This window comes from Notamacropus eugenii, chromosome 6, assembly GCF_028372415.1.
Source record: "Notamacropus eugenii isolate mMacEug1 chromosome 6, mMacEug1.pri_v2, whole genome shotgun sequence".
NCBI classification, from domain to species: Eukaryota; Metazoa; Chordata; class Mammalia; order Diprotodontia; family Macropodidae; genus Notamacropus; species Notamacropus eugenii.
The window spans coordinates 34,918,245-34,936,204 of NC_092877.1; the positions used below are offsets into that span (position 1 = coordinate 34,918,245).

At 42.6% G+C, this 17,960-nt stretch overlaps 1 long non-coding RNA gene across 1 annotated transcript; it reads right to left on the minus strand.

Moving 5' to 3' along the window:
* Positions 1 to 7,412: 7,412 nt before the first annotated feature.
* On the minus strand, positions 7,413 to 17,954 carry LOC140510677 (uncharacterized). Its single transcript, XR_011969332.1, has 2 exons — positions 17,301 to 17,954; positions 7,413 to 15,423 (listed from the first exon to the last, which is right to left on the minus strand). It is a non-coding gene; the product is annotated as an uncharacterized lncRNA (long non-coding RNA).
* Between the last annotated feature and the right edge of the window lie 6 nt (positions 17,955 to 17,960).

Below are 17,960 nucleotides of genomic sequence, written 5' to 3' on the forward strand. Positions count from 1 at the left end.
GGTATCTCCCTCCCCTCTATCCCTTCAGCTACCAGAGTGCAGCAGTCCTCCCAGCTGGAGCTGAATGTCCCAGGGTGATTGCAACCCTGTGCCCCAATAAAAATACTTTCTGATCAAAGAAATTCAGTCACCCCAGGAAGAGAATTTGCAAAAAATATTCAAGCCAAAAGGGATCTTAAAGATAATTTGGTTCAACCCCCTTATTCTATAGATTAGGAAACAGGCCCAGAGAGAACTGAGTGGCCCAAAGCCACTCTGGGAGTTAACAGATATCTGGGACTAGTTCTCTTGTCTCACAGCTCAGTGGACACCAGCCTCAAACCTGAAGCTGGCGGCTTCTCAGCTGTCTTCCCACGGAAACTAGGAGAACACGTACATTTCACGAAGTGACCTCAATTGGGAACACCCAGCTTTGGGCCACCAAAGCTGTCTGTGTGCAGACAGGCAGAGCTGCTGTGGTCAAGGATGTCTGCCTTTAGTTTCTGAGAGATTAATGCCTCTTCATGTCATGTTATGGAAAGTGCCAGGCATGAGCACTGCCACTGCTAGGTCTTCACCAGTCTCAGATCTTTACTAGCTGTGTGTCCCTAAGCAAGTCACTTAACTTCCGTTTGCCTCAGTTTCCTCATCTGTAAAATGAGGATAATAATAGCACCCCTTCCCCAGGTGGTTGTGAGGTTCAGTAGTGCCTGCAACAGTAGCAGCTACATAAACGTGAGTTATTCTTCTGGTTGTTTTCATCCTGTGTACGTCTTAGGGAAGGAATGGGAACACGCAACAGGCTTTATCATAGGAGAGGGACTCCCTCCCACCCCGGACTCAAGGAAATAACTGAAAATGAAAAGCAAATTTCCATAGGTCTTTCTGGGGAGAGGGCAAGACATAAAAGGCTAAAGGTGAAGTCAATTCATCTTTCTAAATTATGAACAGGAACCACAAAATGTTAGTCAATAAATAAACTGTATTAATATTAATGAATATAATAACACATACAACAACTATATGATGCTTTTTGTGAAGGGAGGGAGCTTTGAGAGGAAAACTGAAGAGGAAGAGGCAGAGAGGAAAGGAAATAAATCATTAAAGGAGAAAGAAAAACTGACAGAGGAGGAACAGGGAAGAAGAGGAAATGGAAAAAGCAGAGACAAGAGGCTGAAGTAGAGAGATTAATAAGACAGAGAAATATGAAGAGGGAGTGATGGAAACAAGAGGAATCTACTCTAAGGGTTTCCTTCACAATCGCCACCAGAGAAGGGAAGTCCAACTAGTACGATTCCCACTATGCAGTGGAGGGAACTGACGTTCAGAAGGGCTCAGTGGCTTCACAGAATTATAGGGAATATCAGGGTCCATCTGATCCAGCCTCTATCAGAACAAGAATCCCCTCAACAGGATACCCAACGAATGGCCAGCCACCCTTCTCTCAAAGCCACCCATGAGGGAAAGCCCATCCCTTCCCGGGCAGCTACTCTTGGGGAGCTTTCACTATGAGGAAAGTCTTTTCTAGGATCGAATCTAAATTCTCCCCTTGGAGGCTTCTACCCTTTTCTCCCGTTCTCTGAGAACAAACCTAATTGTTCTTTAACGATAAACATTTCACTATCCAAAGACTTTCATAAGAAGTTTCACAACTCTAGGGCTATGTATATGTGGAAGATAATCCTGCCTGCTGAGTTAAGAAAACCGCCCCGCTTGCTCCCCTTCAGCCTGTATGTTTGTTGCATGTAATAATTTGCAAGACCGGACACAGAGCCAAACCACTTTTTATCCATTCAATTAATTAGGATGCTCGTGATGTTCAATACAAAATGTAGAAGTCAAGATAAAAAAATAGGGAAGTTTGGAAGAGGAGTGGGGTTAGGGAGAAAGATAAGGGTTCTGTTTGGGATTTGCTGAGTTTGAGATTTGTCTGGGATATCCAGTTGGAAACGTCAATGACAGTGATGTGGCCCTGGAGCTCAGGAGAGCCATCAGGGCTGCATATATACATTCAAAAGTCATCTATGTGGTGATGATAATTGAATCAATGGAAGTAGATGAGGTCACCAAGAGAAAGAGGGCTTAGAATAGAGTTTAGGGATAGACACATATTTGGAGGTTGGGACATGGAAAAGTATGTTATAGTGGATAGGGTTCAAATCTCACCTCAGACATTTGTTAGCTGGGTAACCTTGAGTAAGTCATTTGTCATTTATCCTCTATACCTCAGTTTCCTCATCTGTAAAATGAGGAGATTGGATTCAGTGGCTTCTAAGATGCCTTCCAGCTCTAAATCTATGATTCAGCCAAGGAGATCAAGGAATTATGCAGGAGTACAATCAAGAGAGAGCCATATTATGAAACCTCAGAAAGAAAAGTAGATCCAGGAAGTGAAAGTGACCAACAGTTTCAAAAGCTACAGAGAGGTCCGAAAGGATGAGGGCTGGGAAAAAGCTGTTGAATAGGGTGCAGTTTCAGAAAATGCCACTATACTGGGAGAGAATTTTGGCTACAAACTATAGACAAAGGAAATAAATCTCATGCATAGGTGTTAGCCAACAATGCCTTTCAGGTAGGTTCAGGTATGTACTTCTTGTCACCCCCTCCATTGAGTCACCTCTCTCTTGGATAGGCTCCTGCCCTTGAGGTCACTGATCATCTTGCTAGGTCAATCTAAGACTGAGCTTCCTATTGGTCTCTGGAGGGCCAAGGTCCTCTATTGTCTGGGCCTCAGGTCTATTCCCTTTCACTCCTATCTATAACTACCATCATGGTGGCCACCTGCGCTACTGATTTGGCTGGTGCACCTCTGGACTCTCTGCCACCAGAACTCTGTGTTCTCCCTAGCTCTTCTTTCCTGAACTTGCCTTTATATGTTGCTTGTAGCCCTTCTATGCTGGATCAACTTATCAGATTCCCCCCAAAAAAGAGTCCACCCCCTGCTCCCACCTTCCTTACTTCATTCCCATGACCACCACCCTTATTCAGACTCTAATCCCCTTTAGCTCAGACTATTGTTGTAGCCTCCTTATAAATCTCCCCACTTCTAGTGTTCTTTCCAGTTTTACCCATCCTACTCACATTGCTAGATTGCTGTCTTGGTGGACAGATGTGACTGCATCACTCCACAGCTCAACAATCTTTAATGGCTCTCCTTTGCCTGTCAAATAAAGTCCAAACTCCTAATCTTAGTCTGACATTCAGAGCCATCCTGGCTATTTTTCCAGAATTTTTCATACTATTCCTCCTCCCATATTCTATAATCCAGTAAAACTGGGTTATTCATTATCCCCAAAATATCACCCATGCTTTTATAATTCTATTTCTACTACCCGTCCTTATCCTCTCTCATCCCCAACCCCTGTCCCTTGAGGGCAGGTAGGTGGTGCAGTGGAAAGAGTGCTGAGCCTGGAGTCAGGAAAACATACCTTCTGGAGTTCAAATCTGGCCCCAGACACTTATTAGCTGTGTGATCCTGGGCAAGTCACTTAACCCTGTTTGCCTTAGTTTCGTCATCTGTAAAATAAGCTGGAGAAGGACATGGCAAACCATTCCAGTATCTTTGCCAAGAAAATCCCAGATGCAGTCAACAAAGAATCAGGCATGACCGAAACAATTCAGCAACCATCATCCCCACCCTCATCTTGCCTGCTAACATTCTACCCACATCTGAGGTCCAGCCCAAATGATGAAGAGTGAATCCAGGACCCATTCCAAAGGAAGGAGGATCACTGGGCTGCAGGGTATGAAGCAGAGGGAAACATCAAGGCTGACCTGAAGTGTTCTATCTTGGGAGACTAGGAAGGATCGTGATGCCATGAACAGAAACTTCCATACAGGAAGGGAGAAATGTTCGCTATCCGTGGGAGCCACTCAAAAGCCGTCATCAGCTGCATTCCCACAGTCCTGCCCCAGATGTTTGGTGACCTTGTAAAAGGAGGCATCTCATGCGTTTTCTCTGGAAAATATATATAATTTCAAAAGTCACAGTCAAGGTCTCCTGATCTGGTGGGATAAGCTTTATGAGTCTCCGTGGAAGCATGGCTGCTTTCATAAGCATTTGTATGATGCTTTATATTCTGCAAAATATTTTACAAGTGTGAGCCTTTTGGACCTTCACAACAATCCTGTGGGGGAGTGCTGTGATCACCCCCCATTTTACAGATGAGGAAACTGAAACTGAGAAAGGTTTAGTGATTTGCCCAGGTCACACAGCCAGTAAGAATACAAGGCAGGATTTGAATTCAGATCTTCCTTATAGCAGTGACAACAATCTATTCACTGAGTCACCTAGTTGTTTGAGTCATACATCACATGACAGGATCATAGAGTCCTAAATCGATGATGTTTAGTCATTGTTCAGCAAAAATAATAACAGCTAGTATTTAGGTAACAATTTAGAGTTGGAAAAGCACTTCCATGTATTATCTGATTTAAGTACAATTCTTCTCCCCATTGTTTAGATGAGAAACTAAGACACAAGAAGTTTGTGACTCATCCCGGTCATGTCTGGGGCTCCATTCGAACCTAGGTCTTGCTGACCAAGCCCAGTACACTTTACTCCCTATACTCCCTAATGGCCTTTTACAAAGTGAAGAATCCCTTCATGTTCCAAATTCCCATTCCATTATGGGACAGTTCTAATTGTTAGAAAGATATTTAGGGGCAGTTAGGTGGCACAGGGGATAGTGTACTAGCTCTGGAGTCAGGAGGAACTGAGTTCAAATCTTCCCTCAGACACTTTTACTAGCTGTATGACCTTGGGCAAGTCACTTAACATATATGTATGTGTGTATATGTATATAAAATACACACACACATACATTACATAATCTAGTTAAGAGTTGGACAAAACCTTAGAGGCCATTGAGTCCAATTGCTGAGTTTACAGATAAAGAAACTGAGGCCCAGAGGAGTGAAATAAGTAAATGGCCAAGATGGAATCAGGTCCTCTGACCCCAGCTCTCACACCCTTTCCACCACACCACACTGCTTCAATGCCTCATGGTAAGCCAAAATTTGTCTCCATGTAACTTCCAAAGAAAAAACAGCTAGTCAAATGATTATGATTGCTGAATATAGTGAGAATGTATTTTAGAGTTCAGGAAAGCAGATTTCTGCCCCCCCTGCCTTGATTTCTCAGGTGAGGATCCGTCAGCCCAGGCAGAGTTGCATTGCTGCATTCATGAGTATATGGAGACCAAGGTTTAGAAAGGTAAGGAACTGTTATCAAGGTCAGGCCTATAAGACATGAATGTGGATAGTACAGAACAGGAAATGGAGTTATAATATGTTGTGGAAGCAGAGACTTTGAGGAGTTTACCCTTGGGTGAGATCTGGGACTCCTGGCTGACATGCATTACCTTGGTCCCAATGGGAGAGCTCCTTCACTCTGTTATCATCTGCTATACATTCTTTTATGTCTACTTTCTCTGATTTCTGTTTTGCCATTGCCTTGGATAAATGTTTTTCTTTGTTTAAAACAGAATTAGCAGGTAGACCATGTATAAGGTTAAGTTGTGCCTGAATTAATATTTTTCTGTATGATGACAATAGATTATATAAAGTACTTACTATGTGCTAAACAATGGGGATGCAAATACAGTCTGACACTTAGCGCTGCATCTTGGAACATAGTAGGTGATTAATAAATATTGACTGATGTAAAAAAGACAGTCCCTGCCCTCAAGAAGTTAACATTTTAATGTGGAGAAGACAATATATAAAAGGATTTAAAGAATAAGGAGGGGTACCATGCAAGGGGGAAAAGAGGGGTGAGTTGGGAACTGAGCCAGGTTAGAAGTGAGGATAACCAGGCTGGGAAATTCCTGAAATGGGAAAGTTCCAGGGAGGAACTTAAACAATCAGAGGAGGCAGCAGCATAAGGTGGAGGCTAGAAATGGGGAGGATAAAACTGAAAACTCCTAAATATGATGAATAAGAAGTCAAGTTTTCTTTAAGCTTGAGAAATATTTCTCATTTTCACTTAATTCTATAAACTGTTAAAAAAAAAAAAAAACAAATGAATAAATCTGGTCAATGAGATGGAAATCTTTGACAAAGACAAGGAGGAACTGCTGACCTCAAAGCTGCTGGCAGGTGTTCTGGGTGCTACTTATCTGTAAATAGGCTACAGTTTGTTCCCAGGGCACCTCTCCAAATCAGCTTCCATCCTGTATGGAGTGTAATTTGTAAAGTTTTACTGAACACTTTTGTTTCTAGGGCTGGATTTCTCAGGATGCGTTACTTTTCCCTTTGCCCAATACCAGCGATCTGTACTTTCCTTGACTACACAACAGTGCCTGCCAATCACCAAATTTAAATTTTCTAACAATCCCAATGAATACTGTAATAGATAAGGGTTTTTGTTTTGTTTTGTTTTCCTAAAAGGTCTTAGTGATTCTGAAGGCGAGGTTATCAGGTATAAGCACTTAAGTGCTTGGCTCTAACATCTGGTCTTTTCTTTTTTTTAGACAATTAGTTCTGTTGGTGTTTTGTTTTTACATTAAATACATTTACAGATTGCTCTGACTTCCTGAGAGGTCTCCTGTAACAAAGAAAGGTAGTTAAGTAAAACTAATTATACAGTTACTTCATCTGAAAATAGGTGAAACAGTTAACAACTGCATGCCCTCCCCCATTACAAAAATTAACAGAAATCTATTTTCCCTACTTCCCATTTTCTACCCCATTATTGGGGGTGGGGTGTGGGGAACAGAAAAAAAGAAAAAAAAGCAAATTTCTTCTAACAAATCTCTATAGCCAGGCAAAAGAAGTTTCCCCAATGACTGTCCACAAATACAGACGTCTTATCCCATACCCGAAATCCATGACTGGCCTGTAATATAGTATGCTTCATCATCAGTCCTCAGTCATCATCAAGAATTGTATCATAGAGCTTTCAAAGTTGTTTGTTTATATATTGCTGGTGTTATCATAGAAATTGTCTCCTGGTTCCGCTCATTTCATCCCTCGTTAGTTTATTGTAGTTGCTATTCAGTCATTTTCAGTCACATCCAACTTTTGATGACCCACTTTGTGTTTTTCCTGGCAGAGATACTGGAGTAGCTTGCCATTTCCTTCTCCAGATCATTTTACAGATGAGGAAACTGAAGCAAACAAGGAGAAGTGTCTTGTCCAGGGTCACACAGCTGGTAAGTGTCTGCGGCCAGATTTGAACTCAGAGAGATGTTTGTCTTCCTAACTCTAGGTCTGATGATCTAGACACTGTACCATCTTGCTGCCCCAATAGTTTATACAAGTCCTCAAAGTGGTTCGTTTTTATAATATCAGTGTTATAGTATAAATTGCCCTTCTGGCTTTGCTCACTTTGACGAGGTTTAGAGGTGATGGGTGACCAGGTTGAGGGGTGATGGGGACCCCAAAGTACCGAAAGTCCGGCTCGTGCTCGAATGAATTCGACTCAAGTCTTCTTAAAGTAAAAGAAAACAAAGTTTATTAAAGATTCACCAAATTGGGTTGGCTCTTAAGGAGCCTAAGCGTTTGTAAGGCTTGTATTCACAAGTGGGCCAGATACCATCTCAGCTAGACAAGAGCATGAGCTGGATTGAATCTGGCTGCCTTCATGGAGGCGAGTGGAACTTAAATACAGAAAAGACTATAGGAGGGATCTGGAGGTGGCCTGGTAGTTTAGGACGATGGGAGGAGGGGTTTAGGGAGGGTCTTTCCAAGGAGGACCTCAGTGGGACTAGGGTGACTCCTCCAGGGTGGGAGGCAATCAGGAGATATAATCAGACAGTGGAGGGCTTGGGTGGGAAGCAGGTGGGGCAATCCAGAGATCTTGATGGGGGCAATATGGGAATGACCAGTACCCTGGGGTGAATACAGATGGGAGTGGTCAGCAGCCTGGTGAAATGGGGTTTTGATGGGATCAAGGATGGGTAGTGCAACAGAGACCAGAGCAGAATGATAATGAAAAGCCCATGGGCTTCCTGAAACTGCAGGAACAAATGGGAAGATTAGATTTGAGTAAAAAAGATCAGGTTAGGTGGGAAGATTCAAGGGGAGCTCAAGGAGGCTCTCAGAGTCTGAACCCCATCAACACCAATTCATATAGAAGTCTTTCCATGTGTTTTTGAATCACCTATATCCTCATTTCTTATAGCACAACAGCACACCATAACTTATTCAGGCACTCATCAACTGTTGAACATCCTCTCAATTTCCAGTTTTTTCACACCCCCAAAAAAAAGCAGGTATAAATATTTTTTTTATTTAGAAAACTTTTTTAAAATCTCTTTTTATATTGGCCTACCAGTGAAATAGCCATGTCAAAGGGTACAAATAATTTACTAACTTTTTGCATATAATTCCAACTACTTTCCATTTGGGCTGTTAGGCTTAGTTACAGGTCTACCAACAATGCATCAGTATGCCTGTTTTCTCACTGCTCATCCAACATTTATCATTGTCAGTCTTTTTATCTTTACTGCCACTCAGATAAGTGTGAAGAGAAAAATCTCAGAATTGCATCATTTTCATTTATCTAACTAATAGCAATTTGGAACATTTTTTTCTATGGCTATAACTAGCCTAGGTTTCTTCCCTTGAAAACTGTCTGTTCATATACTTAGACCATTTATCAACTGGGGAATAGCTCTTTTTAATCTTGGAAACAAGATCTTTATCAAAGAAATTTACTGCAAAGATTTTTCCCCCAGTTAATTATTTTTTTAATCTTAGATTTGTTTGTACATCTCTTTTTAATTCTGGGTAATAAAATTATCCATTTTATCTTCTATGATTCTCTCTATTTCTTGTTTGGTCAAGAAATTTTTTCCTAGCCATAAGTCTGATAGGTATTTTCCCCATATTTCTCTAATTTATTTATGGTATGAACTTTTTTTATCTACATTGTATATGCATTGGGAGCTTATTTTTGCATAAGGTGTAAAGTATTAGTCTAAATCTAATTTCTTTCACATTGCTGCTGTTTTCCCATCAGTCACTACTTCCTTCTTACTACAGTAGCTAGGATCTTTGCATTTATCAAATAGACAGTTACACTTCTATATGTTGTATGCAACATTGATTGATCTCTCTGTTTCTTAGCTGGTGCCAACTTGTTTTTAATATTAACTCCTTTCTAGAATAGTTTGAGATCTGGCACTGGTAGATCATTGTGTCGATTTCACTATCTGCCTTGAGATTCTTGACCAAAAAAAGGTCAAGAATCCTCCATGTGAATTTCATTATTTTTTTTCCAGTCCTTTAAAATGATCCTTTGGTAGTCCGATTGGTATAACATTGAATAAGTAAATTAATTTAGGGAGTACTGTCATTTTTACAATTTTGGCTTGATGTACCCTTGAGCAATTAATGTTTTTTCAATTATTTAGGTCACCATTTTTGCAAATAATTGTTTGTATGGTCAACAGGCAATGAAAACCTCGGGAGGGGCCCCCCAATAGCCCTGAACAGTTGTTGTATATAACTTGGAATGTAGACTCCCAAGAATTTTTTATATTCCATAGCCATTTTAAATGGAATTTTTCTTTTTTTTTATTCACTTTTTGCTGGGTTTTATTGGTATTACATAGAAGTAATGAAATGAACTTGTGAGTTCATTTAGCAAACTGCAAGTTTGCTAAAATGACTAATTGTTTCAATTAATTTTTAGTTGATGCTTCAGTTTTAGTTGCTCATGGGTAAGTGAAATGGACATTATTTCCCCCGCCCTGGAGCCCCTGGGTTGAGATAATGCCTGTTGAGTTTCTAGGCAGGGTTGGGCCTAGCAGCCACTTGTTACAACTTTTGAGCAAGTCACATCATTATTTATGAATATACAAGCCAAACAATTTTCTTAGGAGTGATGACCGTGTCCACACGAAAGGAGCCTTGGCAGTTTTACAAAATAAAAGGAATTGGCATGGATCCCATGCCTGCCAACCCCAAACATATAGGAGGACTGTTCTGAATGGGCAGAACCAGTCTAAATAAATTATTACTCCATTCATTTCTTTCCACACATAGTAATCCATTAACAATTTTAGGTTTAGCATTAAAACAGCAGCTTTTTAGCTGTAACTTTTTTTAACAGGCAAAGGTGAAAATACCTGGTTTTCTAAATAACATAACTGACTTTACACAACTTTTCCAACATCTTTTAGTTTCAACAAAATTCAGATTACAAATTGCTTTCTCTAACACCATTTCTGGATTATAGAGTAAAATAAAAATCTTGATGGTTCTAACTTTTACTCAAGAAAATTTCGCATCTGTGTCCACTCCTTAAAAATGTTTTTGAAAGAAAAAGTTGTGAAACTGCAAGTGGAAGTGAGGGAGACTCTGGAACAAAGTCCAGTGGCGCCTAGTCTCCTCCTTTACACTTGAGAGTTTCAAAGCTTTATCTCTGAGGTGTCTTTTCTTTTTTTTTTTCTTTTTTTTTTTTGCATTTTTTTTTTTTTTTGGTCTTCTTCCCCGTGTGGGGAGGCTTTAGAGAGAACTTAGGGTTAGGGCGGGGAATCAAATCTATCCAGTTGCTGATATATGGGATCTGATCTGGATGGCCCGGATCCCCATTCACTATTCTCCACATCCATCCTGCAACGGATTTATCAAAAGTCCCCTTGGGTGGCCAATCCACCCTGAAGGTGGGCCACTCTTGTTGACAGAGTAAAGTTAATTTCTCCTTGGAGACTGTGTACCCATAACCAGCTGCAGCTTGTTGGAATTGTTTAAAACACTTTATCATGAACTGCAACGGGGTCTCGGGACCTGAATGTCTTTGGCCCATGAGCCCGGGAAAGGAGAGTAAGATACAAAGTCCGATCAAACTAGGGGTCAAACAAAAACACAAAACAAGAGACTGACAAAATGCATGGACACAGTTAGACAGTCCAGACTCAAACAAAAACACGAAACAGAATGCAGACTAAGTCAAGCAGTCCAGACTCTCGGAAACCCAAAAATACAGGACAGCCAGACAAATACAGAGTGCAGAGTCAGTCAAGCAGTCCAGGACTCTCAGAAACCCAAAATACAGGAGAGTCAGATCAGGACCTCATGTGGCATCCCGCAGAGGCCAGTAAGGGCATTTCCCCCTGTGTCCAGCCTCACCACTTACTCCACAGGAGTACTCACCTACACAGACAGGGCACTCAAAATGGCCTGATCAGAGGAATTTTGCTACTGGGAACCCGGTTCGCATGGCTGTGCTTTGAGATCGGGGTTGAGGAACATCAATGCCGGTGACAACCCCCTGAAGTCAAAGCACAGTCCGGCCTTCCAGGGCAGACGGTTTGCCTGTGCACACAGAGCCAGAGGCCGTCTCAGTGGGACCTCCAAGTGAAATGGACGGACCGAGACAAGCACAGGCAAGAGTCAATTGAGAATTTGGGAGCGTCTTTATTAGCCGGCGGCTGTCCTCAGAAGAGGCAGCCCCGAACAAAGGTGTGTGTGCCTTTTAAGCATCTTAGCATTTCCCGGTACTGCCTTGCGGTTCCAATAGCACACATTTTTCACCAAACAGTTTTGACAGGGGTTCCTAGGTACTACTAGGCAAGGGGGCACAACAGAGAAGGGGGCCCAAGCAGCTGCTAGGCAAAGGGGTACAACAGAGATGGGGGCCCAGGCAGCTGCTAGGCAAAGGGGTACAACAGAGATGGGGGCCCAGGCAGCTGCTAGGCAAAGGGGTACAACAGAGATGGGGGCCCAGGCAGCTGCTAGGCAAAGGGGTACAACAGAGATGGGGGCCCAGGCAGCTGCTAGGCAAAGGGGTACAACAGAAAGTGTAGCCACTAACAGAAAGTGACTACTAGGCCCAACCCTGCCTAGAAACTCAACAGACATTATCTCAACCCACGGGCTCCAGTGGGGGGAAATAATGTCCATTTCAGTAAGCAGAGCAAAAAATAATACTATCTAAATGAATTTACTTATTCAGTGCCATACCGATCAAACTCTCAAAGAATCACTTTACAGAGCTAGAAAAAAACAATAAAATTCCTTGGAGGAATGAAAGACCAAGAGTATCGAGGTAGTCAATGTCTGGGCAATTTTCTTAAATAATTCTTAGAAATACAATATCCAGGTTCTTTTTCTTTTCATCAGAGATTTCAGGTAATCCTATGACTCTTATATACTCCTTGATTTGTTTTCCAAGTCAATTGTTTTTTGATATTTACATTTTCTCCACTTTCTCATTCTTTTCATTTTGTATTAAGAAATCTTGTTGTCTCCTGGAGTTATTAATTTCCATTCTGATTTTTAGGAAGTTGTAAGACAGATAAACACAGCACACTGGACAGCTGTTAGCACCAAATCCACTTTTGATTTTGTGGGACAGGAAAGACACTAAGAAGGGGTTAACAATCTTACTTTATTCTAGTCTAGTTTTCTCAGAAGAGAATTGCTGATAATGGGAACACAAACTCCTACAGCATTCCCTAAACACCCTTCTCACTGGGGCTGGTGAGAAGGGGGGGGCAACTACCCCTATGTTTCAATGGCCCAACTTGTGCTTCCCCTGAATCCCCTCAAGCCTCAATGGGGGCTAGTTGAGGCAAACACAGATTCTCCCCCAAGCCCTGATGGGGGCCAATCAAGGTATGCACAGCATTCCAGCTTGTCCACTCCACCCTAAAACTCCCCCCAAGCCTCAGTGGAGGCACACACAGCATTTGTGCATTCAACCCTAGAGGTTCCTCATTCATTGCATAGTGCCCACCTGCTTTATAGGCCAACAGACAGAGAAGGCATACTGCCGGCAATGGCCTCCCAAGTTGACATCACCTCATCCCTGTATCTCGCTGTGCAGTCCCAGTGGGTGTTTATATTGTTTACCATTATATAATGCTGAGCAAACGTGGTGAGAATGTTTTGAACCATATCTGTGGGAACTCACATCTAGTAGTTGAGAACCAGAGACTGTTATGGCTATGGATCCTCGGAAACTGAACTCTGAGAAATAATGCCAAAGATTCACTATATACACCCTAAAATCCACGTTACATACACTTCACCCCTCCAGGATCCTTGTCTTTTGAATCTAAACAGGTGACATCTTGGCCCTTACAATCAACACAGGTAACACTTCTGTAGGTCCTCGAGTCAAGAAACTAAAGCATAACATTACAATTCATAACAACATAATAACATGGCACAATATAAACTGTAACAATATTCATGCTACAATAACAATACAGACTACAGCAACACAGACATTATGTTGTGCGTCACCTATATAACAACAGCATAACATCCACATGGTGTTGGGCATCAAGCTAGACAAACACAGCATATTACCAGAGTGGCTACATGGCCTCAGACAAACACAATAAGTATACAACATTGCATTCAATGTGTAACAGCATTCAGTATAGGACAGAGTACACAGTATGTTAACATAGCACAGTATAGGATACAGCATATTCCCCACTTAAACGTTCTTTGGGGGTCAAAATCTCTGGTGAGTGAGCAGTCAGCTCCTCACTTCAGGTACTGTCTGAAGTACTGTCCACAGTACTGCTTATACGTCAGGGGGTTCTGGACCAACGTCTTGGTTACCCTCATGCCCAGACTGTGATAAGCCTCCCTTAACACATTACACCTCCAGGGGTAACAGAGAATGCAACATCCTCCACCCCTAGGTCACCATAGGTTACAATCCCCTCGATCAAAGCAGAGGGTCTAAGTCCTAAAAGTCCTCTTGGGGGTATGTCCTTCTTCCAATGCTGCTGCCGCAGGCTCCCACCTGGCACTCTCAGCTGCACGTAGGCTCCAGGGAGCCGAAAAAGTCCAAGTCCTAACACGGCTCCAGTCGCCACCATAAGTTTGGGGTCATCTGGCGTTATTTCTTCCAAGAATTCTAATTGTTCCTTTGTGCAGTTTTTACTTTACTTGAGGTTGTGACTGTAAGCACTTTTGAGTTCATCTCTTCTGGCCTGCTCCTTGGTCAGCCCTGGCATTATAAAACTTTGGTTCGCTTGTCTGCTAATTCATTTTTGCTGAAGCCTCAGGAGTTCCATTCTGGGTCTCCTTTCCTCTTGGGATCAAATCAAACCAAGGAACATTTTTTTTTACCCAAGTGGCCATTCTATAGGTCTATTACTTTGCAACAGACAACTTCCTCTCCTGTGGTCAGTCTTAGCTGAAACGCTTTCCTTTTGGATGAAGAGAGAAAGAAGGATTTTTCCTTAAATCTTCAGTAAATTCTTAGGATGCACTCATTTGATATGAGAGACCTAGAGACTTTTCCTTAGTATTTGAAGTCTTATCAGTTTTACTTCAGTTGATTGGGAGATTTCTTTCTGCTGAGGCTGTTAAGGATTTAAAAACCAAACTGCCAGCCTGAGTTGAGGATTCCTTTGCTTTATACTGAGGTATTTGCTTAGCGAAGGTTTTTTTTGTTTTTGGTTTCAATCTTACAAGACTGTCAAGTTTCACCTCAGTCCCTCGGGGTCTCAACTGTCAGTTTAGGCCTTTAATCTTTTATTTTTCCTTTCAACTTTCTCTGTCAGGGGATTTCTTCCACTTGAAAGTCTAAAATTTTTACTTTCGTCCCTAAAGGGATCTGAATCTTTTTTACCACTTCTCTGAGGGGTGAGTTGTTTATGAATCAGGTTGTTTAATGGTGGGTTAGAATTGAGTTGTGGGGCAGCCAGGTGGCACAGTGGACAGAATGTTGGGACTGGAGTCAGGAAAGACCTGAGTTGAAATCTGGCTTCAGACATTTAGTAGTTGTGTGACTCTGGACAAGTCACTTCTCTTTGCCTCAGTTTCTTCATCTGTAAAATGAGCTAGAGAAGAAAATGGCAAACCACTCTAGTATCTCTGCCAAGAAAAGGGTCATGAGGAGTTGGACACAACTGAAATGACTGGATGGCAGCAGAGCTGAGTTTCTTTCCTCCTATTCAATCATCTTGATCAGAAGCCTTTGGTCTTTTCACAGTGTCCATTCCTAGTTGTGTCAGTCTGAGTTCTGATCATCTATCTGAGAATGGGCTCAATTTATGAAGGAATCAGGTGTTCTAATACTTGGCGGAGTCTTCCTCTTCCTTCCCTTTAATGTTACACAGAGGTGTGCTGTTTCTTTCACGCTTGGAATGAAACAAAAATGCCTCAACATTTTCCAGCTTTATTATATGCTTACTCCTTTCACACACTCTACGACATACTGTGTCCTCCTTCCCCTTTTCACACGCAGCATTCCCCATCTTCCATTTCCATGTCCTTGCTCAGGCTACCCCCTCATGCCTAGAATGCACTCACTCCTCATCTCCACCTCTTAGAATCAATCCCTAGTTTCTTTCAAAGCTCAGTCCAGTAGCTTCCTTCTACGTGAAGCCTTTCCTGATGAATGAGTGTGTAATAGAAGTCTGAGAACTGAATGATGTCACAGGAATAAGCATTCCCCTCCAGAGAATCTCTTCAGGACTATCTTGATCTTTGAGATGGAAAGTTGAATTGAGTCACATGCTTCTCCTAAAGAGAAACACAATTTGAGAGAGACCTACTGAGAGGAAGTGGTGGAGACCTCAAGAGCTCCCTAGTCCCTTCCAGAGCTTAAACTGAGTCAGAAAGAACTGGCAGCTGCAGAGACTGAGGTGAGGCAGAGAAAGGAGAGACTGAGGAGGTTCATCAGCCCTAACAGGCATTTTAGAGCAGAAGACTCAGACTTAAGTCACAGGTTGTATCTACTTATTCAAGGATTGAGGGAAGTTCCAAGATAAGGTCTGCTCTTTCCCCTACTTTCCCTAAGAATGCCTGACTCTAACAGATATTCTAAAGTTCTCTCATTTCTTCCAATATTTACATTAACCTGAATTTTTGTCTCATCTATAAAGAGGTATGGAGCTAACTTGAGATAAATATAATTTAAAATTAGAGAAAAGCATCAAAATTCTGCCTAAATATTAGGAATTTTCCAAAACTGGGGGTCTGAGTTACTGTAATTGTGCTCCCAACTTTTTATTCAATATATAAATTTAATTGAGCAGCAGAGAAGGGGACCATGGGGCCCAGAGGGGCCATTATACTGTCCCTAGGCTTAAAAAATGAGTCAATTATTATAACAGCATTTGGCTGATTGAATCTCCTGAGATCAAAGAGAGATAATGAGGAGAGGGTGGTAGTAAGATAGTGAGTATAGCCTTCAGGTAGACAATTGCATCGCATCCTACAACTGCTGATTTTACAAATTGTTACGTGCCTGGTACTGCACTTACTGGTAATACAAATACATAAGTGAGACAGCCCCTGACCTCAAGGACCTTTTATTCCAACTGGGGAAACAAGTGGTAGTGAATGTCTGTCCCCTATTGGTTTGGTTTTTGGTCCAGACCTGATTTCATTTGGTATAGGGAACACCTGATGAAGAAACTCCCTGTACCAATGTGGATGAGTACCTATCCTGCAACTTAGTCTTAAGAGTTGTGTAGGGGATTGGAAGGTCAAAGGACTTACTCAGAGTCACACAGCCAGGAGGAGTCAGAGGCAACACTTGAACCAAGGTCTTTCCAATTCAATCGGTCAATCCTGTAGACCAAGGGTGGAGAACCTTCAGCCTCAAAGCCACAAGTGACCCTCTAGGTCCTCAGACTATTTGGATTCAGTCAGAGGGCCAGACTTGAGGGCCTAGGGAGCCACAAGTGGCCTCGAGGCCAAAGGTTCCCCACCCTTGCTCTTGCCACTCGTGATTTCTCTTATTTTTTATGTGACTATTATGTACATATGGGTAACTAGGTAGTGCAGTGGATAGTGCACTAGGGCAGAGTCAGGAAGACCTGAGTTCAAATTCAATCTCGGATACCTACTAGCTGTGTGACTCTGGGCAAGTCACTTAACCTTGTTTGCCTCAGTTTCCCTATTTGTAAAGTGAGCTGGAGAAGGAAATGGCTAAACCACTCCAAGATCTTTGCCATGTAAACCAAAAGTAGGGGCACAAAGAGTGAGATATGACTGAACAACAATTACGTATATACTTATACAAGTGCATATCCCCCCCAGTAGAACGTTAGGACTTGTCATTCATATATTTGTGTTACCCAACCAAGAGCACACACAGTGCATGGCACTGGTAGGCTTAAAAAAAATTACAAAGACTTTTTTTTCAGATCCACATAATAGGTTCTTAATAAATGTTTGGTTTTTTCTCTTTTCCCCCCAGCAACCTAAAGATAAAAAGTTCATGGCCGATATTGCCTTCCTTTCTAGGAGCTGCAGTGGAGTACTGCTTTTGAGGACCAAGGTTCTGGGTTCCAAGTCTACCTCTCGGTTTCCTTTGTGACCGTGGGCAAGTCCCTTAGATTCTCTTAGACTGAATTTCCTCATCTGTAAAATAGGTTGTTTGTACTAGATACCTGTAAGGTGCTTTCCATCTCAAAATCTATGTTCTGATAAGGCCTCGCGAAATAATGTTCCTTCCAGTTCTGAAACCTTTGAGACTTGAGAGGAGGGAGGGGCGCTTTCTCGCGTCCCCAGAGAACCGGATGGGGAGGACAGACTTGACGAAAAGGAGGCGTGAAGGGGGGCGGTGGCACCTTTTCCTGTTACCTATTCAACGAAGAGGGCTGAGAGGGCTTCCGCGGGATGCGAACGCAGAGGGAGGGGGAGGAGCCACGACCTCTCTCCCGATACTTAGTAACTGGTTGGAGAGGGCGGAGAGGAAGGGGGAGGAGCCACGGTGCCTCTCTCGTTACTTAGTAACTGGTTGGAGAGGGCGGAGAGGGAGGGGGAGGAGCCACGACCTCTCTCCCGATACTTAGTAACTGGTTGGAGAGGGCGGAGAGGGCGGAGAGGAAGGGGGAGGAGCCACGGTGCCTCTCTCGTTACTTAGTAACTGGTTGGAGAGGGCGGAGAGGGAGGGGGAGGAGCCACGACCTCTCTCCCGATACTTAGTAACTGGTTGGAGAGGGCGGAGAGGGCGGAGAGGAAGGGGGAGGAGCCACGGTGCCTCTCTCGTTACTTAGTAACTGGTTGGAGAGGGCGGAGAGGAAGGGGGAGGAGCCACGGTGCCTCTC